The sequence below is a fragment of the Rousettus aegyptiacus genome, unplaced genomic scaffold, assembly GCF_014176215.1.
Source record: "Rousettus aegyptiacus isolate mRouAeg1 unplaced genomic scaffold, mRouAeg1.p scaffold_m13_p_16, whole genome shotgun sequence".
NCBI classification, from domain to species: Eukaryota; Metazoa; Chordata; class Mammalia; order Chiroptera; family Pteropodidae; genus Rousettus; species Rousettus aegyptiacus.
This window is the reverse complement of record NW_023416291.1, coordinates 49,188,621-49,213,802: the sequence shown is the minus strand read 5'-3', so window position 1 is coordinate 49,213,802 and position 25,182 is coordinate 49,188,621. Positions and strand designations below refer to the sequence as shown.

The window sequence follows — 25,182 nt, the reverse complement described above, 5'->3', positions numbered from 1 at the left end:
AATAATTTTAATAAAATAAAAAGGAAGAAACTCTTGGGGTGATGCCCCAAGTTCAGCGCTTCCATAGTTATGTCTAAAACAAAACCAGCTGGCAGAGAGGACAGTTTTTGTTATAGTATCGTGAATGCAGTGAAGAGTGGTGAAGGACCTTCACTGGTCTCAGTGGGAAAAGGGACTCATTGAGTGATTGGTCTGTGCGAGATAAACAAAACGAATTCTAATGTGATCCAAAGTTAATGAACTTTCAAGCATGCACGAAAGGAACAAAATTCAAATGCACACATCAGTGATTTATGTAGCTATAACTTAATTATTTGGGAGGAATTTCCATTTGTGTTATATGTTCCATTATCAATGTAACTCAATTGGATTGCCTTCTTATATTTGCATTTTAATGCACTAAGAGGATTTAATTTGAACTTTTCTCCCACAAGGCTATTCCAAGTGAAAATTTATTTCTAGGTTACTATTTAAGCTGTATTCCATTCATTACAATCAAATGTGTCAGAGTATGCTATGTTGCATATAATCACTCAGTGTGTGTGATTAGTATGGAATTAAATTCAACTTAATTTTTTAAACAACCTTGTCAGATCCAGAGGATGACATCAAATCCAAAGTTGTGCTTCCTCGTGATAAGGTTGTAAACATCAATAACATCATGGACATTTTGAAAATATGATTTGACAAATATAATGATGAATAAGAAAACAGTGTATGCATTTTATACCAAGGAACTAATACAGAAAAGCAAAAGAAGTAAGTAAAATCTCATATACAGATATTATAGTAATCTGGTTTGCTAAATTGTTATTATAAAATATCTATTTTTTTTTTTGGTTTGGTAATCATCTTATAAAAATGCTCATAAAAGTACTTATTTTAGAATGTTAAGCTATTCACACACAATTATCACTATAGATTGTAAATTAAGAAGTGATAATCCTCAAAAATTGAAAAAGAAATCTAAGTTTCTATATTATACAATAACATTTTGAATAAGCACATACCCAGTACCAGTACATACACATGAAAAGAAACAAAAACAAAAAACACAAATGCAAATCCATACAAGCATGCATTTCACACATAAGGATAATTATAAACATATAAAACATAAGAATTTATTCTTTAAAAAATAATGAAAGGAAAATGTAATTATCACAACTTTTTAATGGATTTTAGAAATAAACATCAAAATACTTATTTAGAAAGATTTAGGAAAAATGACTATAGCATATTACCAGTAGGTACGATAAAAATAAAACTTTATTTTCAAAAGATCTATAAAAATATGTTTATAGAGGTTTTTATACAGTATTTATAATCAAGAGGGTCTAGGTAACACAACAATCAATTCCAAATCTCAGGAACCTGTATTTGTAAAAAGTATAATGATTATTTTTTTTTAAAAAGTATTTTTTGCCTGTGCTCTGTATCCACTTAGAATTGTCAAGAGAGTCTCTTTGTGGAGTAAATAAATAGATGAATAAATAAATAAAAGAACTAATGAAGACTACCCTACCTATGACACCTTCGTCTCAACCTGACATCAGAACATGCCACGGTAAGAGAAGAAACATAAAGATCAGACACATTAGCTCTTAAATATTCCGGATAGAACACACCCTTATTATGCCTTCTCTCCCTTCACTGGCCAGACAATTCACATGACCATGCTAGCTGCAAGAGGATAAGTCAGCATAATCTTTTTGTATGCACAGACGGTAAAGGGAATTAGAAAATGGTACAAAATAATAATTTCTAACACAGTTCAGGACCTGCGGGCTTGTAAAGCTTATGATAGCCTAATGTGTATTATGATTCTCCAAGGCTGGTGGTAAAACCACCTTGAATTTCCTAAACTTTCGAAATAGTGTGTACTATTTTCACATGAAATCTCTATGAACGTACCTTCAAATAATCATTTACGCTGTATTTTAGGAACAGATAAACAGACTAAAAAAATGTATAACTGCACCACAGTATTTAAGATTTTGGTGTTCTTTTATTACTAAAAGATATCTAGTTATGACAGTTTTTTATTTATATAGAATAATAATGAAGAATATAATAATGATTTTTGAAACCCAGACCTTAACCATTAAGTACCCAATGTTATTTCCTTTCTAACACTTGAATGCAGGTATTTATAGATCTTGTCATCTCTACCAATATCTACATGTATGTATGCATGCATGTATGTACATATCTATTTTTGATCTGTCTATATAGACAAATTTCACACTAGATAACTGTTCGTTAACTGAAATACTTGTGAAGCTTTGAAGTGAACCTATTCTCAGGATCGAATATAGAATTTCCTTTCTAGGGTAAATTTCTTAATATTATTTCTTTGTCATAATTTTTATGCTACTTATAAAGAAAATTAAAAACATTCAAATCTGTGATTTTCTGTATACCATAAAATTAGATTACAGAAAAAATCAGTAGCTCATCTATAGCTAAGGTAGCCTTGTTATCTCATTTTCTTTCTCACTCATTTAAAAATATTGTGATATTTTTATAAGTTTTAGATTTATAGAAACATTGCAAAGATAGTTCTTATACCATATGCTACATAGTAACCATTTACCCAATACCTGATATCGTCTTTGTAAACATTTTATATGAATATGACATGTTTATAAAAATTAATAAACCAATAGCAACACATCATTGCTAAGTGAAGTCTATACTTAGTACTGTGAGCTCCTTAGTTTCACCTAGTGACTGTTTTCTTTGCTGGGATCCAAGGAGGACATCACATTACATTTAATCACCACTTTTCCCTAGGTTCTTCCTAAATGTGGTCTCACTTGTTCTCCAATTTTTACTGTTTCAAAATGTTGTAAATACTCTTATCTAATAATTTGTTTCTAAATTTATCTATTTCTTTTTAGGTAACACTCACTAGATTAACACAGAAACATTGCTTTTCAAATAATGCCCATCAAGTCTAACATTAAGAAACATTTCACAAGAAGCTGTTTTCACAACAGGCGAATAATGGATTTTAAATCTATAACAGTTCTTGGATGCTTGGTTTTTCTAAGCATGTTTTGTAATAAAAGCTGTAAGATTTATTTGTAGCAAAAAAATTATACACTCACTCTCTTGCTGTGAGAAAATACAAAATAGAGTGAAAAATTCCAAATTGGATTCACATTTATGTGCGCAATTTAATTTAAAATTCTACTTGAGATCAATTCACTATCCTCCTCTCAATGAAGAGGTAGTCTAGAGGCATTTCTTGTTGTTTGTATTGTTTCCTTAACCCATCTAAATCTTATTTGTCTTTATTTATAAAAATAATATTCTAACTATATAGATCATTTAGGTAAATAACAGACATTCCTATGTGGCTGACTGACCCACCTTCATTATTTACACCACAATCTGTGTTACCTAGAAATAGCAGATTACTGACCAATATTTAGTGAGATTTGATATTAAAAAATAATAAATAAATATTTTAATATCGAGGCTGTCAGAATCTTTCATATTAGGTAAGTTTGTGAACAAATTAGACTATTCCACTGTGGGTGACTAAACCTTCTCTCAATGTCCACAATTATCACTGAAAAATTTATCATTAAAAAATCTTTGAACCTAATCCAAAATAAAGTAAATAAAATGTACTATTCATATTTTTTAATTTAAAAATTATGTCACCCTAAAATTTTTAAGTCTTGAATTTGGAGCTTTATTGCATTTTCAACCATTATATGTAGTATATATATGATTCTGGTGGATCTTCAACTTTAAACACATCAATATAATACTCTATTGAAAATGTACATATCTGAATGTTAGTAGGTATGAAATTTCTAAATGATTTTAAAGGTTTTAGAGGATATATATTGTACATTAGTAAAATTAAATATTTCAAGGTAAACATGATTAAAATTATATACTATCACAAATAAAATGCTGTATATGTAGCTCACCTCCAAAAAGGTAATTGTGTTCATCTCAAACATGTAAAAAGATTCTACAATGTAGCTCAAAAAAAATAATATAAACATTCTCGAAGTTCACGTGATTTATTACCATACTTTTGTTTCCTGAATCAAACATTATTCACTTGAATTTCAAACAGGAATAATCTACCGAACCATTTTATAAATACATACAGCTTATATAATTTAAAATGAATTTTAAGAGCTTTCATGATTACAAGGAGTAAACTTTTAGAAGTATCATATTTAGTACTCAGCCTTAAAAGAACATATATAAACAAACAAATGAACAAAAACAATGTTTGATGGTATTCTCCCCAAGCTTGTGTGAGGAAAAATTCTGCAAAGTCAAAATCAAAACCTTTCGTTTGTATCATTCCCCTTGAGATCATAGTTATGAGTCTCATAAATGAAGTTTTGTGTTCAAGTTATTAAAATAACCACCCCCCAAAATGAAGTGCTAAATCTATCTGTTCAGGATTATACACGAAAATCTGAAGGTATGGAGTAAATGAAATGAGGCCCATACATGGTTAAGTCTAATTCCAATTAAAATGAAATGGCTTAATCTTAGCTTCTCATTATTGAATTAGATGATAATAAAGATTCCTGTCACTGAAAAGTTAATGCAGATTCATTCAATTTGTCTATATATTTTATTTACATTGATATAGGTACATGTAAATCTAATTTTTTTAAGAAAATAAGATGATTTTTAAAAATATTTTGTTCCCAGTATAAATGTTACCTTATTATTTTACTTAATTTGTCAGTTTTAATATTATGCTCAGTTTAACATGTGTTTCTAAGATAAATATTCGAAAAATGCCAGAAATAGAAGAGCTGATGATATTTCACCATTTAGTGATCAGACTTGAAAGGAAAATAAAGATAAAATTGCATTAATAAAGTTAGTTTTATTTCCCCTGTAAATTAAGGGAAGTTTTAATTTATGGTGCTTTTGCTTTCTGCTACAATTTAGAATTTCTTAATTAAAAAATAACAAATAATAAGAATTGCTTTGGAATAATATATCTTTTTTCCGAATCTTACATACTCAAGAGATGAGTCACTTTGAAGAAATACTTAAGGACTTAAGAAACCCAAGTGCTTTCTAGAAAAACATACTGAGTATAATGTATTTTTATTGGTGACTTTAGAATGGGCAAAAAAAAATGAAAGCTGGTATGGAAAATATGAACTAAAATGGCAGGGTTTGACTACATAGCCTTGCAACATTGGGGCCTTTTGAGCTTGCGAGGCCCACGTGCACTTCCTGTCAGTGACAGTGTGGCCTTCAGTCTCCCGAGAAAGCCTGGGCTCAGCCTCGATTCTACCTCAAACACTGTTCTAAAGTTTTAGTGAAATAAATTACATGGTATCTAGAGCAGTGCCTGAGAGCCTAATAATTGCTCGATAAATGACTATGAACATTATTATTATTTTATTGAATTTAATTTTTATTAATTCTGTAAAATCAAGTTAAGGTTCTCTTAGATTAATGGTCAAGGGACATTAAAGAAAATTTACAATGGAGTTATTTCTAAGAAACATATTAAAAAGTCACATTCGTTAATGAGCAAATGTAAATAAAAATCTGGAAATTGTGATTTTCATTGTTAAATTAACAACATCATAATACTCAACACTATGGTAAAATATCTCAAACATTACTAACTTGAATGAACTGATATAATCATTATAGAAAATAATATAATAATAGTTATTTCTAACTTTAAGAACGATCCGGAGATTTTACTAAGTGCTTCAACTTTTGGGGAAATTTTATAATGATAAAAACTTTGAATTTCAAATACACATTTCAAAAGTTCATAGATTGCTTGGTGTTCACATAAATATGCATGTCAATCAACAGTAAAGAATATATATTACTAAATTGCAAATTTACTATGATCTCAATAAGTCACATGTGCCACTATTGAATTTCAGTGTCCTATGTAAAGGCAATTATTCCCAAAATGTCATAATGCAAGGGAAGAATCTATTAATTCAGTTTAAATCAGGACTGAATAACGCTATCAATAAAAAAAACAACCTGAGATAGCTGATACTTTCGAATGTATAGGATATATAAATATGGGACATGGCCCTTAGCATGAAGTTGCTAGCTAAAAATATTAGGTTTCTGAGGACTGATGTTCTTAGTTTTCTGCTGATTTTTGAAAGTTTGGGAGGATGCTCCTACAGCTGCTTGGGTAAGAGCAAAAAACTATGTTTAAGTTCAGAGTATTTGAGCAAACCAGTAAAATTTTAGGATATGGCCTGATATATTATGACTGTCACAGATTTAATTTAAGCCTAATGATATTTTGTATATGTCTCTTGAACACTACGCATCTGCTTTTCACGTTCTCTTTTCTGCATCAAGAACCCTGTGCTAAGATCTAAAAACTGGGGCAGTAAAAACTTCATTATCACAGAGTGGGGTCTTCATAGTGCTTCAGCAATTTATAAATCAAACCCATGTGCTTCTGTAATGAATAAGACAAAGAAATTCAGAGAGAAATTGTGATACCTCTATTTAAACAGTCATGAATTCCACAATTTCAAAAAGGTTATTTTGCAAGTAAACATATCTTTATTTCCTATACATAAACAAGACTATTTTTGAAGATGAGCAGGGTGACATTAGAAAGCTAGGATCAAAATATCCTTAATGCTTTTTTGAGCTCCCTTTACTGATTTTTAGACAGTTGTTAACTAACCGAGATGCTCAACAAAACATATATAATTAACAAGAAGCCCAGTTGAATGCTAGCGTCGAGAACAGTTTTCACAGCTGGGCACATGGTTCTACTCCAGACTTTATCAATTAAGTTGTTCTATTTGTACAAAGAAAGGGAAACAAACTCAAGGCAAGGCTTTCACCTTGCTCAGGTCTCAGGATATGGAGGGAAATAGGAGACTTGCCAAAAGAAAATAAATAGTTGTAGAGGATATTGATTGGAAATCTTTATTGTCATCAATTGTAAATATGTAGACCTAACATGCAGAACATTTTCTAGAAATTTTCCTCTTCAACTTTTAATATTTTTAGCTGAATTAATTATGGCTTCATGAGAAATGTCACCAAAAGAAATAATTCAGACAAAGCATTGGCACTACTTGTGCAAGCTCTTTCAAGCCTTACTTTTTGTGCACTAACTTTTGAGATTCAGCCAAAGGATTGAGATATTGTGCATCTAAATGTTGCATGTACTTTTTAAAGTTGTGTATGTATTTTTATTACATTCATTTTCTTTTGATTCTTCCTTACATAGCCCCATGATGTAACAGTTTTTGTAAAAAAGAATGTAATTCCAAAATAACTAATAAACGCTGTGGTTTCTCAAGCATGTGCACAAAACCAAAAGGCATTCTAAGCATTTCTCGTTCCCTAATAATGCCACAGTGTCTGGGATAATGGAACGTTTGATATAAATACCAGCTCACTGGATCACGGCATCAAAGGACCATAGATTTTACAGCTCTTAAGTATTCTATGAAGTACTGTGAAGTTCTGAACAAATAAACTGCAGTGCACAAAGAGGACAAACTAATTTTCAGAAATTCGCTTCGAGTCCCAGAATTTAGAGGTAACAGGCTCTGGAAAGTATACTTGAAAATGAAAATAAAAATTAATCTAAATAACGTATGTTAAATGTATTATACTGTCAAACAAAGAGAGAAGCTAATTTTTATTAACGTGAAAATCACAAATAATCCACTTTTTTATGATGGAGCCTTCTGGGTTTTGCCAATAATTTGACATTCAAGAATAAGAAATATTCCAAACAATATATGTGAATAGCTAACGGACACATGAAACGTTGCTCAACATTACTAATTAGAGAAATGCAAAGCAAAACCACAATGAGATAGTGCTTCGCATCTGTTAGGATGGCTAGCATCGAATAATAATAATAATTAATAATAATAATAATAATGTGTTGGTGAGAATGCAGAAAAATTAGAACCCTTGTACTCTGTTGGTAATAATGTAAATTGATACAGCTCCTATGAAAAACAGTATGTAAATTTCCTTCAAAAATTAAAAATGTCCATCCATGTTGTCGCAAACAAATGAGCCTTGAGAAAAATCATGCTAAGCTAAATAAACCCGACAGAAAAAATTGAAAACCACTTGTTATCACTTATATGTGAGATATAAACCTAAAAGCGACAAAAAAATATGACAAACAGAGACTCATGGACATGGACAACAGACTATGGTTACCAGAGGGTAGGGGGAGGGAGCGAGGAGGAGGGAGGTAGAAGGGTTAAAGGGGTCAAATATGTGGTGACAGAAACTATGGGAAGGGAACACAAAACGCAATATATATGACTTACTGTTAAATTGTACACCTGAAACTTACTGCATTTTTTAACCAATGTCACCAAAACTATAATAAATTGAAAATAATAATAATAATAATAATAATAATAAATGGAAATACCATATGACCCATCACTCTCCCTGCTGGGTATTTATCCCAAAGAACTGAAGTAAGATCTCGAAGAGTCATCTGCACTCCCATGTTTATCACGGCATTATTCACAGCAGGGATTAGTAATGTTAACTTAACAGAAACTGCACATGCAGAATGACTAGGTTGGCACCTGAGATAACCTCTATCGTAAGTAGCATTCCCATCCCTTCTCAGTCTTTTGCCTGTTCTACTCTTCATCATGACGCTTATCAGTGCCAGACATTATCCTTCATCTTTATTGGCTTGTTTATTTTCTGCCTTTTCACAGAAAGAGTAAAGAGGGAACTTTGTCTTTGTCATTCCTGCTCAACCCCCAGCACCCAAAAGGGCATCTGAAACATAGTAGGTACTTAATCAATATTTATTGTATTAGTTATTAATTTTATGATAAATATGATCTTAATAATTTTAAAATATTGTTTATTAAAATTAAAATTTGAATTTATGTACTAGTTAAGTTTCTTTAGCTTTTGTCAAGATAAATTTATTTTAATTATATTTGAACTTTAAATATATAAGTACAATGAAGTTTTTCTAAATATATAAGTACAATGAAGTTTTAATTATATTTGAACTTTAAATATATAAGTGCAATGAAGTTTTTCTTTAGTAAAGGAATTGTTCAATTAGTTACCAATTTTAGACCAAATAAACAGGAACAAAATTATTAGTATTATATGTGAGATATTTTTTTGAAGATGACTTTTTTTTAAAAGTGTTTTTCTTTCAAAGTAAATATAAAGCAAAGGTCCTACACTTTCCAAATAGCAAATGTTAAGAACATTTTCATCATCTAGATAATTTATATGCTATTTATAAAGCATAATATTAAATATAAATTTCTGATTTGCATGAATAGATTCCATGTTGCATAAAATAAGATAATAAAATCACTTTGTGTGGTTTTTACTTAGGCCGAGACCAAAAGCAAAAGCTTGAAAACAGAGATTATCTAGAAACATTAATCAGTCTATGAGCAGAAATCTATTATATTCTTACATATACAAAACACTGTACAAATTTATTATATGATCTTATATGTTTAAAACACTGTATAATAGAAGCAAACATAAAAAAGAGTACATTTTAATGAGAATTAAATTAAATAATATGTATATAAAATAACTCTAAACCACAAAGTTTTATACATATGGAAAGAATTCCTAGGCCTTTTCTTTTAAAATGAATTTAAAATTCATTAGGAAAAACAGCCTGAGACACATCAAAAAATCCAAAAGCAATGTCACACTGTTCAGATCATTAATGCTAATGAGGAGAGGGGTGAGTTCAGTGGAGCTACAACGGAGAAGAAAGACTCTGAGGTTCAAGTAGAACTTGAACCTGGTACGGAGGCAGAATTCTAACATGAATCCCCATGACCCACGCTCTTGCATAATCACCTTACCTTGTGCGTTGACAGAACTTGTAACTTGCTTTTGACCAACAGAATATTACGTAGGTGATGCCATATTGCTTTTGTGGTATTTTATATGGCAAAGAGGAAAGATTTTAAGATGTAGTTAAGGTTCCAAATCAATTGACTTTATGTACATCAAAAAGCAGATTATGCAACCTGGATCTGACCTAATGAGGTGAGTACTTTAAAAGAAGATATGGAGGTCAGAGACTGAACAAGTCAGCAGCAACATTATTATATGGCCTTGAAGAAACAATCTTCCATGAATTCTGAGCTACAATGAAAAACATTCTGTCAAGAGCCAGTGATCTTGGAGAACCTTGAGCCTCAAATAAAAGCCCAGCCCTGGCTAAAACCCTGGTGTGAGATCCTGAGCAAAGGACCCAACTAGTCCCCAGACTTGTGACCCATGGACACTATGAGATAATAAATGTTTAAACCACTAAAGTAATGATGATTTTTATGCAACAATAGAAAATAAATACATACATATAAAAAATGAACACTTTGGTGATATTCGCAGTGACATTGACATGCCACTTGTCGCGACAAAAAAATACAGACTGAAAAGGACATGTGAGCACAGTATAAACTTGTATTGTCAGAAAACTTGGTTGGAAACGGAGGAGCGGGTGTAGGTTGGGGTTCTTGAAAATACAACACAGGTCATTGTGTTGACATAGAGGGAAAGAATCATGTTTTATATTTTGACCCTTCTCTGTTTTATTTATGTACATTGCATATATGAGAAAATTGAAAATCAGATTAATTACTTGTACGGTGTAGAACCAATTAAAATGATTTCAAAAAACAAACAGAGAATTTCGACTTAATACAGTAAAAATTAGAGATTCACTGATGATTTCCGAACACAGTGACATTCGAAAGCTCACTTTAATCAAGAGGAATTTAGAAGAAGTTTGAAGTCTGTACCAGCAGAGCACATTGATTATGATCAGGCAGCTGGCTTCAGACAGCTTGGTCTGACTCCCGGCTCCGTGGGCACCATAACTCTTGAAGCTTTGGTCTCTTGATATCTACCTCATAAGATGTTGTGCATATAAAACGAAATGATGTTTATAAATACTTAACACCTTGCATGGCATATTGTGAATCATTAAAAATTTTAGTAGCTGTAATCATTAATTTTTGTTACAGTCAAAGAAACAAGAACTAGAGAGATCAATGCAGAGAATGTCCAAATAATTCTAGCTGAGGTGGGGCAGTCTGGGTCAGGGTAAACTTGATAAGAAGCATGAACAGAAAATAGAGAAATCGATTAAGCTCCATTACAAAGGAAAGAATATTAAACTTGGGGACTCACTACATATAGTACAGTAAGAATGATATAAATTTAAAACACCTATGAATTTTTAGACCTAGGTGAATAAAATAAAGAGCATGTCATTAACTGGCTAGAAGAAAAATTAGTATAGAAAACCATGTCAAGGGGAAGATGATGAGTTCATGAGGTCTGTGCTGCCACCATGAAATCAGAGTTGAAATGTCTAGCAGACCTTTGTAAATATATTAATAGAGTTTAAATCTGGGCCAAAGATATCTGTGAAGACAGAATGATTATAGCTATTAGAGTGAATGAACTTCCTATGGGGATCCACAGAGAATGAGAAACAGTGAAGTAAATAAATTGTATACAAAGTAGTACAGAAATTTCAATAATAAAAATGTTTATACCAAGCTTCATTTCAAAAGTCAAACGCTGGGGTATTGCTAATCCAAACGTAACATAGTTAGTTAATAAAAGCCCTATAAACCTTTCCACTTTTAAGTTAAACTTCCTCCACAAACCAAACTTTTATCTATCCATTGGGATCTGCTTAATAAGGACACTGAAAACTTGGATAATGAGGATTCTCTGGGGAATCTGATGCAAGTCCGTGGCCCACTGGGGATCTGTGTTATAATTACTGCCACCAGCACTCACCTCCTACACAGTCAGCCTAAAAGCTCTATGAAAACAAGAATCAACTGGTGGTCAATATTTCCCTTCGTAGCTCAAACAGAACAAGAAACAATAAAGTATTTAGCTTTTCCTAAGCATTCGAGAGCCCACACTAGACTACCTCTTTCTGTACTGTTTCAAAACTACGAATTTTATTTTGGTTACCTCATTTGTTCTCCTAGACTATTCGAAATATTGGCAACTAAGTAACCTGAAGGTTTAAATATGAGTAGCAGTTGATAACACAGATGCTGATTAACTGAAGTGGGATAAATTCCAACACGTATTTCTATCTGAATTTGGTGTACAGTAGGACTTTTTTGAGAAAAAAAAATCCCTCAAACTCTTAGGAAGCGTTAATCTCTTTATTGTATTGTTTCTTATCCTGTTAGAGATACAAAGGAAAACATTGCCTGCTGCTAATATTTTGAATAATCTATGAAATGGGATAGATAGCACCTTTCAACATTAAATACAAAGAATAAACTCCTTAAGACAGTTATTGTATACTCTAATGTGGCTATACTAAAAAAACATATGCTATGAAATGATTTGAATATGACAATAATTAAGGAAAAACTTTGGGAACATAATGAGAGGTATTCACATGTAGTAAAGAGGGTATTATAGAAAAGAGTTATAAATAAGACACACCCAGTTGAATATCTGACCCCAATAGAGGTGCTATAAAGTGCGGTATAGGTGAAACAGGAATAAATTTGGTTTAATTGATTAATCCACCTGTTTCTAGTTGCGTGACCATGGGCTGAAGAGGTGGAGAGCTTTGATCTGAGTTTCTTCTTTCCCTTATCTAAAATAAAGATAGCATGAACTTTTATGTGGTTATTTAAATGTTAAATGATTTGATATAGATGAAATATATATATATATATATATATATATATATATATATATATATATATATATACTAGTACTTTGAATGGTGTTTTTTCTGTCTTCTTCCTCTTCCTAGATGTATAAGCAAATCAAGACTCAAAGACTATATGTTCAAATATCAACAGATAATCTATCACGAGACAGCAAATGTGTTTACTAATAGCAACTCACTAGTTCTCTTTTTTTGGAAAGATGAATGGGACCACCTCCGTGATCCTAAATGAGGCAAGTTCAGAACCTAATGGACACCCAGGTCACAGCAATTACTGTGGCTTTGAGATAAAAGGGCATATAACCATAGAGTGCATGAGAACATCTATCCCTTAATGAGATTAAGAACCTTTACGTTTAGAGTTTTAGAAATTAGAAAAAATAAGTCCCTGGTGGTCATTAAAACACTACCTAATATGTTTGGTGAAAATGGTCCAACCATGAAAGGTAAATTATTTTCATTTTCTCATCATCTTTGGGGAACATAGTTCAAGTTTGTATGTTTGAATTGCTACTGTATGTATGTTTTAATTGTTACTTCGGCGGTGATACTCGCACAGAGAAAAAATATCACTAAAGTAATTTTCTCTTAACTGTCAATTGCAATGAATCTATTTAAATAAATCTCAATAAAAAAAAGTACTGTCAAATCTTTTCCATTGTACTTGAGAACTGCTGGCAGTGCTATGAACCAGTTATGAGTGGGAAAAATATTCTCTGTATTGACATGCAAATGAACTCACTAAGCAACCACTTTGCTTTAGAGATTTACATAATTTGATACCAAAAGTCACATTAAATTAATATTAATTACTTGGTTTTAAAGCAAGAAAGTTCAGAGTTAAGCTGCTCTTCCCACATTTTACCACATCCACACATGAAAACAATGATTAACGAGGATTAAAAATGTTTTAGGTATATGGATATCCAGGATTTATTTCTTAGAAATGCATGACTTATTACCCAAAGATGTTTAGAGACTAAACCTGAAGTGTCTCTTTTAGAGATAATAACTTTCAAATTCTTTATCAGAACTCATATTTTCTCAGAATCAATGTAGGTAACTTTTCATTATGCACACATCCACTTTGTTTCTTATTCCTGGCAAATTTTCACTTCCAATTGTCTCTTCCTTTGCCAATCAGCATGAGAATTCCTGAATGACATTTTCATGCCAAGAAACTGGTGTGTGCTCAAGCATACTAGCCTAAATTAAAAAAAAAAAAAAAGATAACTAGAAGACACATTTTCCCTTAAAATTATTTACTGTATTATAGCTTATTTTGTACAATATTGTTACATTAAGTAGCATTTGTCAAATGTTCCAGATTATTCTCATTGCATGTTTTTGGTAGAGTAAAAGCTGCCAAAAATTATACATGTGTGCACACACACGTGCGCGTGCACACACATACACACACACACATTTGTTATATCAAATGTTTATCTATTGTATAATTCTTCCTCTTTGAGAAAACTCATTGGAAAACTCATTGGATTCCTGGAATCCTGAACTTATTAAACACACTATCTTATCCATTATAATCATATTAACTTTCTCAATCCCAAGGAGAAAGCACAAAGGGACCAATTGTTTTGTTGTGTGGTGACCAATTGGATGGGAAAATTAGGATATTCCACAGGGGACCTTAGAGCTCACCTTAAGCAAACTATGCCCAAAGGACTTGGAGGTACTGAAGCAGAAGGTGATTAAGTCTGTTTGGTAAAGGATAATTGGTCACGCAGCCATTACAACCTTAGCAATAGGAAGTACTTTTTTTCCAGCTTATTAGTTCATGAGGGTCTTTTGAATTTTCTAATATAGTCAGTAATAAAAAAATATTAAAGTTAGTATGGCGATTTGGGATAAGTATAAAAGACTCATAGGAACACATTATTCAGGGTCTTTTGGCCTCATTGACACATGAGTATTACATATGAAAATGGTTATTATTCAAAACAACTCAACAAACTATTACTTGCCTAATTTCTTAAATGTAATTTTAGAAGCTACTATAAAAATAGTAATTCACTCAAACTATTTAGCACAGTTCAGGCTTATTAATACTTTCTGTATTTCTCTACTGTACATGTTAGTAAATAGAAAACAACTATGTAATCTTGGTTAAATAAAACCCAAATTGTTCACCTTTATCTTAAATTCCAACAAACACATGTAGTTTTCATCTTATTGTAAGGAAAAAACAGACATCTGTTCAGGAACATTTTTTTTAGTTTCATTTCTTATCTAGATCAATGTGCCTTAAGAAATTGCAAAACAATTAAGAAAAAAAACTTAAGTGTGTCATGTGACATAAATTATTTCAGTAATTTTTCCATGTGCTTTGTAAAAGTTCATCACCTTGAAGTAAAAAAAAAAGTATGACATACTCTTGTGCTGCTTATGTAATAAAGTGAATTAATGCTTTAGCAGGCTATCCATTGTTGTGGTATTGAGTATTCCTTTAAATTTTACCTTTAATAGGCAAGTTATGACTCCAAAACATGGTCATTTCTTTGTGGTTAAAGAAGTAATGAAGGGCCACCACATCTGAATATCTTTCATAGATGTCTTCAAAGTTGGCAATTTTATTTGTTTACAGTAGGAGCAATATTCTATATCTAACTAGTGTTCCCCAGATGCTAACTCTGGGGTAATTATAATCACCTAATTTTACCTCTTCAGAAGTAACATATAAAAGCTAGGTACGAAAAAAAATCAGGGAAAATGCTTTGAATATTTTAAATTTGCAATTGAACCTATCTTTGACTGATTTCATTATTACCAATAGCATATTTTGATTTTAGCATTTAACAATCTCACTGTGACAATATTAACTTCATCTAAAAGAATTTCAGACACTGGTAGTTCAGTCTCAATGTCTGTACTTGAACAAAGACATTTTGGAAAACTTTATGCAAAAAGAAGTCAATGAGATATTCATACATTTGGGAGAATATAGTGTTAATACATGTTACTGCCTTTCAAGTAAGTTATAAAATTAATATATACGTTGATGTGTCAATATAATAAAGAAAAAATAAAATTGAACTTAAAAGAAGCCATATTGTGTTTGAAAATCAACAGTATGAGTATTTATACCAATACAATTAGTTTTAAAGAGAAAATTTCAAAATATATAGAAGGAAAAAATGATTCTTATATCTTCAAAGGAAGCTTTTTGTATAAGATTCATAGCCCAGTTTTTCACTATCCCTTTTGGGTCCTCTACTTGCATAGTCTTTAAAAATTTGTAACAATATTTAACGTAAGATCACATGACAGACAGAAATCCTACAAAGAATATCTGCTTAGGGTAAAACATGGGAACAACTTAAGAGGATTTAGATTTGACCTCTAGTGTTTGCAGTAATATCCATTTCTCACAACAATCACTCACTCTCATGTAGGACTATGCTGTGAATAAAATGAAAAAAAACTCTACCCAGAAGAATTATTTTAAATCATAAACTTTAAAGCTAAAGTTTATCTTTGTAAATGTAATGCAACTAGAGTAAAATTTTTCGTGATAATTAAAAATACAAAATATTGAAACTTAGTGTACTCTTTAATTGCTGAAAAACAGAGCCCGAGTCAGTCGAGTGATACCTATGAACTCTGAAACAGCTTATGTTTTACCCATTCCTCTTAACATAGGACATCTTGTCACAACCTGAACTCTCTCCCAGGAATGTAAAGGAAACCTCATCCCAATGTTTCCAGCCATGATTTACATTTAATCTAATGTTACTGAATGACATAAATGAAAGGTCATAATTCTATTTATCAGACAAACCATCATGCCTATCAAGAAAAGTCTGAGAAGTAATAGGAAATACAGAGCACCAGCTAACTTCTATCATTTAATAATCGTTCACTATGAGAAGTGGTGTTTGGTGGTTTCCTACATGAAATTATTTCTCCATATACACTCAGAACAGACTGCCAATTGACAAAAGGAATACAGCTTCAAAAGAAAACCTCCTAAGTAGAGAAAAGCTCTCTGTTAAGCATGCAAGAGGTTAAACATTGCCGAAATAGCGAGATATTTTCTCAGCCCACGCTTCCCACTTCCATTCAATTACAAACAGCAGTAGCAACTATAATACAAGCTGAAATGGTATTATTAAATCAGAGCTTCCCATTAGCACCCACCTATAACCTAAGGGGATGGGAGGGGTGACATTTACTAGTCAATAGAAGAACAAATAGCCCACAACTTAGAAATACACATGACCTTGGGGCATAGAATTCTGAGACTGAGTTTCATAAGTTTTATTTGGATCTACTGCTTAATGACATATCTACATGAACCCTGCGTGGTATAAATGCTTCTATCTCTATCACCTCCCCTCCAAAACTGTTAAGAAAGCTCTGCACTTTGTAGTCTATGCTTTAGATACCAGAGGTAATATTAACTAATCAGAGATTAGCCCACTCAAATGTTTTTTTTTTTAAGATTGCATTTGTTTTAAACAACTTGTTGGTCAATTTATTTAATATAATTTACTAACATGTTTGGGGGTTTGCATTGAATGGGTCCTGGTTTTTTGAGCCATGCTGGAAATGTTGCTCTACAAATATGTATATTTATAAAACAAGATGTAACATGATGACATTAACTTCACACACAAAAAACCCACAAAGCCCTCAACTTCCCTCTAGAATTTAGTGCATAATCACCAATAGATGCTCTTGTAATAATAACAGTAATAGCAATTATTAAAATAATTATTCCAATCATTGCCAAAAGTCCCATTTCAAATTTTAAAAATAATCACAACTTGCTTTTAAATTTTGTCTGCATTACTCCCCCATTTGTAATCATTTATAACAATATGATTTTTCTTACCTTATTTTAACAGTCAAAAAAGTCTCCCAGAAAGATCCCTAAATGGTGTGGATATATAAATCACAATAGTAACAGTCATTAAAAAAAAAAAAAGAAAAATAAAAACTAAAAAGATCTTCTTAGCTGAGAAAAGATGTAAATAGTTTGGTTTACAACTATAGAAATCTCCAAAGTCACGCCTGAATGGGCGCCCAGGTGGCAAGCAGAGGACTCTCTCCCACGTCCGATACCTCACTCCTTTGTCAAGTTGATATAGTCCTGCTGGTGAAGCGGTCCCGCGGGGCACAGAGGGTGCAAGAGGGCGTTGCCTCGAGGTGCTGGAGCAACCTGTCCGCTAGCGTCCCAGGTTCAGCACCGTGGACAGCACCAGCTCCGCTCACCTACAGTTTGTCTCAGTCACTGAACCAGGCTGATTCTCGCGCCTCCTCCCTAAGCAGGAGCTGCTGCCACTCAAGCAGGGGCGCCCCACCCCCCAGCGCTGACGTAACTGTTTTGCATATCAACTCCCCGAGAGGTGTGGGGCCGCCCCCTTGACTGGGCTTTTGTTAGGGTCAGCTGAGACAATCGAGACGGAATCCAGGCTTATGATCAACGTGGGCATCATCATTGGACTTTACAATCCATCCACCACCAGCCTTGAAGAAACTGAAATGCTTTCGTTGTCGCCTGAGCCTGTGCCTTCGCTGGGACTGCCGTTTCTCTGCACCCCCAAAGATCGCTGCCGCCACAGCTCTGGCAGAAAGATGGGCGCGGGAGGGGGCAGAGAGGAGAAACTGGGCAGGCAGAAGGAGAGGATGGATGGGGAAATAGAATAAATCTATTCAACCACTCAAAATAAATAAATAAGTAAATAAATGAAAATCCTCGATCCTTTTAATCTTTCTAAGCAAACTTTCCCTCTCCTGCCATTTGTTTATTGGAAAGGATGTGAGTGGTGTGTGCATTCCCTTTGCTCGGTTCACGGAACTGCTAGAGGGAGTCACTGCAGCAGAAACTTGTTCTGGAGAGAGAAAAAAAGAAAAAAGCTTTGCGCACGGAGAGAAAATGTGAACGCTTGAAATGCTTGTCATCATTCGCAAATAATATTCTCTTAATTTGTCATATGAGTGCTGTGTAGGTATCAGGCTTCATGTGTGTTATGGCAAAATCTACAGAACCCTCCCTTTTCGTTCTTACGGTTTAAATATTTCATCATCGTGAGTGGATTTGGAGATTCCAAGGCTAAAAAAAAAATCATTTAGTAACGAGAAAAAGTAAAAGTTCTCAGTTTCAACTCCCACTGCCAGAACCCTGGAGGTTATGCAATATTTATTATGCCTAATATATCAGTTATTCTATGAAAGATAGGGTATGCTGCAAGCGTTTCATAGCCTTTAGCATTTCTCTCAGTATATGTGATGTTTCTTGTCCCAGGGAGGCTCTAAGGGCCTTGACAGCAAGAGAAAGAGGGACTGTCAGGCCAGATTCCTGACAGCTTAAACTTGTAAACAAACAGTGAACTGAACCTATCAATCATCCTAAAGGGTCATTATTCACATACTATCTACATGTCCCACCGACAGTCATAGGGCTTACTTGTTAGAAGAAATAGGCAAATAAAATTAAGCTTAAATTTTCTTAAGTTGGCTAAAACATTTGTCATAAAGTTTTCTCAAGAAGTTTTGTAGCACTCAACACGTTTTTTTTTTTTCCATCAAAATGCATACATAATGCTATGTGTCATTGTATTCCTGGAGATTAATATAATTTTGCATGAGTTCTATTCATGAGAGTCTTTAGGAGCTCTATTGAAATGAATATACTTGTTTATTTTCCTATCAGAAAAAAATAATAAATTTGATTTTCTGTAGTGTTTTAAGAAATTATTTGAGGAAACATATTTACTTTTGGGGCATATATACCCAGATTCCTTCTTAAGAGTCATTTAAACAGGAGTAAAATTGAGAAAAGGACATGGTATCTTTGCTTCTGACAAATTTTTTCTGCTTTATATCTACATCGCCTTTCTTTTCAGCTTTCTTCCAGAATTAATCAGGTTTTTCCTCCAAATATTAAGTTCCCTGGGAACATCTATCCAACACATCTAGACCATCTTACATCCAAGTACCTACAATGTTCTATTTTCCTCTGACAACTATTGATTTTATGTAAGTATATAAATAATAAGTGCCATCCATGCCTTTTGGAACTGCTTATTACACAGACATACTCACACACACACACACGCATGTATTTTAAAAGAGCCTCGATTCCCTAAGTGACCTTAATCATGGTTTCAGACACCATGGTGGGGATGAACGTTGACATCTGGAGGCAGATGGGCCTTCTACAATTAAAATTAAAATGGTGCCAGTTGAATAACATGTACATAGGGTGATCAAAGTACACATGTTATGCTTCTTTTTGAAATGACACATGAGATCTTTTGTTCTACTTCATGCCAACATGCCTAAATGTCATCGAAGACTTGTAAGTTCACTGTGGAAAAAAATATAGAGTGCACTTTGAAATTCCACCAAAGCTATATCATAAGTTGTTTAACGGACACTATTTTTCAGTTTACTCTAGCGATTAGATTATTTTGGGCTATACACTCAATTAAGGCAGACATAATATTTTTAAAAAATTATTAGAGCGATATTGATCAACAACATCCAATAAGTTTCAAGTGTACTATTCGACAGTATGACATATGTATATATCGCACTACGTGTTCACCACTCATAGTTAGATTTCCTTCCGTCACCAAATATTTGACTCTTTTACCTTTTCTACCTCCTTCCTCTCCTTCTTCCCCCTGGTAACCACTAGTCAAGCCTAATGGGTGAAACTGGAAAACAAACCTATGTTTCACATATGGAAAGAAAAAAATAGGCCATTTCTCATTGTCTTAAAAATATGTAAAGAATAAAAGCAAAAGAAAAGAAATAGTGCAATTTTATCATGTATATGTGAAGATGCAGACGTGTTGCGAAGTTTTGGGAGGACTGTCCCCTCCTAGGAAATTCCAGATTTTGTTCTGTCCTAAATGACTATGTGACCAAGACCAAGTGACTTAAACTCTTCCATCACAATTATCATTTGTAAAATTTGGGGATTGCACTAAATTCTTTTTAAAGTTCCATACATATCTGTGATTCTGTAATTCTGTGCTAGAATTAAAAACTTTGGAAATTTCTATATTAGAATGCAATATCTTAAGAACTATCCCCCTATGTGTAATATATTCATATATGGTTACTAAAACTATAAAATGGTACCATAGGGCAAGTAGTTTGGGCAGTGCAGAAAGGGGACAAGTGACTATTACCAAGGATGAGGTTAATGAGGTCAAAAAAATGTTTTACCCATGAAACTAAGAGAGGACTGAATGGGTCTATTAAAGTCGTCACTCATTTTTAACTAAGCAATTTACAATATTCTCCCATATAATCACACATGTAATTACTGTCAGGTTATTTACAGTAATGGTAAGGCAACAATAAAATGTAAGGCATGCAGAATGTGATCGAATGGATTTTTAGTTGTAAACTGCCATTGGAAAGATAACAAAAATATTAAGTAATTATACTCAAGGAAAATATTTTTAAAGCTGAATGAGCAACATCTACTTAAGGATTTCAATTTAGGTAATTTACCTGAACATACCAGAATGTAATACACAGAAATTATGAAGCTCATTGTGTTGTTGTCTTGTGTATGTATATTTATACTTGTATGAAAGATTTACTTTTTAATCACATTGCCTTCTGGTTCTCTATCTTTGGACTCTTGTACTGTCATCAAATTTCATATGCTCTTTTCAAATAATAATTATTCTAATGTATTTGTAGTACATTAGAATTGTAAATACTCTAAAGATAATAACAATGTGTACTTTGTTAATATTTCTTTTTGAATCAGTTATGAGAAGGTTTGCTACGAATTAAGAACATGCTTGTTTTGAAAAGCAAATATATTCATTGCTTTTTTTTTCTAGGTAATTTTCGCTTTTAATTTTAGGGGATTAAAATAAAGCAGGGCCAGGAAAAAGTCACAGCCATAAATGACTAAGCCTTTCTTAATTAAAGAAAGCAGTAAGATTACAACATAAGCACAAAATGTGTCTATGTTAGAGAGCTCAACTTTCCAGTAAAACGGGCTTATACGTGATTGCGCTTTCTTCTGATACATATATATATGTACATCATATTTTTAGAGTGGATGTTGCATGTAACAATTAGTTCTGATGAAAAAAGAATTTCTAAAATTCTATCCTCTTGCTTTATAGCCTTTCAATAGCAATACCAAATGTTAAATGTACATTGTTTTACAAAATTATTTGAATATTTAACACTTAAAAACATATTTCCCTCTCTTTAACTTTCTCCTTTGTTTTTCTTCCTTATGTTCCTTAACTTTTTTTCTTCCTTCTTTCCACTTATTGCTCCCTCTGGGTCTTTCTCTCTCTCTCTCTCATTACCTACCTTTTATTTTATTTTAATAGAACATTTATTGGAGATATAGCCGTCATGTTATGGGATATCAAAACACAGTATTGCATTATTGAATGAAATTTTATATAATGCACTTATGTCTAAATTTTTTAGCTAACCCAAAATTGTGATCTTAAATGCAATTTGCGTATTAGTGAGGTTGGCTGGGGGAAGCATGAGCTGAAGAGGATTTTCAAATATGCTTCCTTTAAAATGTGGACGGTAGGTTTATGAGTCAAAACCTAAATGCTAATACATAAAGCCACAGAATGAAGAATGCTATTGAATCACACACACATACACATTATTGACCTAAGTGGGATTTGCAATCAACTGCACAGTTTTCATGAGATTAATTAAATTAGCTTAACTTTTAAAACTCTCAATATATGTTGAAAGATGAGATTATGTTTATTTTTTCCTTTCACTGTCTATCATAGTGCAGGCATTGTGTTAGTTTTGGATAAGAAATAGTTATATCTATCATGAGTAATATGAAAGTCAGGTTTTTTTCATACTAGTATGTTCACACTCAGGGAGATACACTAAGAAAGACTTTATAATTTTAATCACGAATGTACCATCACAATGATAAATTTTATAAATGAGTAGCGGTCTTTTTCAGAAATACCATGCTAAAATTTGGATGTAACTTTTTATTCTATCCTTCAAATTCTCAGATCAATGGACATATAAATTCTTTAATTCCCACTGTGTAAATGGGCTTTTCAAATTCCACAAGAACCTGGACAAGTTTATAATATGATAAAAGTTGTAAGTTCAAGAAATTGGTTGACGTCTGTCTGTACCGAGGTAACATTAAATAGAAAAACAGACAGAACGTGTTTCAGTAAATGCTGCTTAATTGGAAAGCTAAAACCTACACCTTTAAACAGAACACTCTAGATCGAGTTTTAAGGAATAGATCTGTTTATTATTGTCAATAATCTAGTGTTTATTATTGTCGATAATCGTCATCAATAATTTGTGGTAAAATTCAAATTTGAATTTGGATTTAGAATTTCACTCTGATGGGCCATTCAAAAGACCACTGTAGACCATAATGAAAGGATGTACCATGATGCTGAGTGTGAAAAGACCCGTAAATCAAATATTTTTTTCTAATATAAAACATGGATTTTGGACTTTATAAGTTTTGTCTTCTAAATTGAATGGAAAAATAAAACTGGTTTTTATCTAAGCATATTGAGTGAAATGAACATTCACAGACAGATTTACCAAACTCAAGTTTGTGTTATCTAATTTAGTTTTCGGTATTTTATGCACTTTTATATGCCACGTTTGAAAGCTCCTTTATACACATACATCCTCTGACTCCCAAGCAATAAAACTATAAGTTTTACCCAGAGCTATATTTTGTCTTTCTTTTTTGGCTTAGTAAAAATATTTACTTTTTTTCTTAGTCTGAAAACAATGAGAATACGCTTTCAATAAAACTGTCTTCTATCAATACATCCATAAACAAAATTCTCAGGCTCATAGCAATGGTGTCAGAATGTGTTGTTCTAACAAGGAGAGTATCAAATGAACTGAAGAATTAAGAAATTATTTGTATAATAAGTGTAAGTGAATAAATTAAAATTGTTTTTATATGGCCATGTGTCTATTCCATTTGGGATAGCCTCATTAGGAAGATGACGGCAATGGACAGAGCATATAAAAAAAAATCACTTAGTCCTTGGCTTAATAGGAAAAAAAATCCGGGAATAAGTTTTTGTAAACTAAATGTAAAGAGAAAACAACATAATTTGATCTTTTCAGATTTATATAACACATATATCTGAGTAATCCTTTTTCTATATATAAACTTTAATGTTAAAAATATAGTTGAAAACAATAGTTAAAATAACTTTCATTAATTGAGCTCAATGTGCACTGCTGATAGTTTTGTTATAGAAATTGTAGTAAACTCAGAAAAATCTAAAAGTACCAGCTAATTCAAGCAAATGCTTTACAACTCAACCTTATATTCTATGATTAAATTAACTTTAGAGAAATATTTCTATAATATAGTTTTTGCTGGATTTATTGAAATTAGAAATAAGTCAATTTAAGTGGATTAGATGTACCCCTGCCTACTCTGTTGTTTTTAAAAGCAATTCTGGAAAGTTTGTCTTTTCTTTTTTCTATTATTTTAATAGTGTTTGAGAGAAGTAATTTCATACTTACTAATCTTAAGAGTCTTTGGAATCTAAAAATGTGCTCTTTCACAAGTATACCTGAACTATGAAAATAAAGTATGAGAACATACTGATGCTCAAACATGATTTTAATACTTGGAGTTCTTGTGTTTAAGAGATCTCTTACGGCATCTATTGGCCAAAGTTAGTATTGCATATTAGAATACAGAGCACAGCAGTGTAAACCCAGAGTTTTGTGTTTCAAAACAATGACATAAATACTAAAATTAAAAATATTATAATGGAAATTTTTAATGTTTATTGTTGGATTTAAAGTATTAAGCAAATACATGAAAACAAATATAGTTTGGAGTTAATCTTATAAAACTTTTGAAATATAATATTTGCATTTCAACGTTTTAAAAACATATTCTCCCTTAGAATCTGTAAATCACTGTTTGAATTCGCTGGTTTCAGTATTTTATTTAAAATTCTACATTTTTTAGGAATACCAAAATAACAGCCTTTTTGAAAACAAGCATACATAGTAACATTTTGTAGTATACTTTTTGAGCACAGAATTTAAAAGAATATTGAAAATATGGCTATAAATCTCTAGTTCAGAAAGAGTATAATGCATAAAGATATACAATGTTATAAGTGGGAACAATTCGTATATGTGGCAAGATGGAGAGGTAATTTTGCCCAAATTATCATAGCTACTTGCTAGACTTCAAGGCCCAGCAATGAGAAAAGACGCTGCATATTAAGATCCAGCCTCTGTGTGTGTGTAAAACATATTAATAAATATCTTATGTATTAAAATGTATCAAGTAATAATTCTAACTAAAATTATAAAAGATATAATTACCATAGATAAAAATATTAGAAGCCTATATGGAAGATCACAGGTAAAATTTAGTAAAATGTCAAAGTTAGAAAGTGATAAATCCCAAAAGAGAAGCAGAGTTTGGTGAAGTGAGCAATTACTAC

At 32.1% G+C, this 25,182-nt stretch overlaps 1 protein-coding gene across 5 annotated transcripts in view; it reads right to left on the bottom strand.

The window, feature by feature from the left end:
- The window catches only part of FSTL5 (follistatin like 5), a 798,802-nt gene that overhangs the window by 474,172 nt on the left and 299,448 nt on the right, over positions 1-25,182 (bottom strand). Inside the window, exon 1 of one of the 5 annotated variants that reach the window (XM_016133064.2) lies at positions 17,574-18,066. The exons of the other annotated variants lie outside the window; for them this stretch is intronic. The gene's annotated coding sequence lies outside the window, so the exon portion shown is untranslated. Of the gene's footprint in view, positions 1-17,573; positions 18,067-25,182 lie in introns of those variants that run through there. 5 annotated transcript variants of the gene reach the window in all.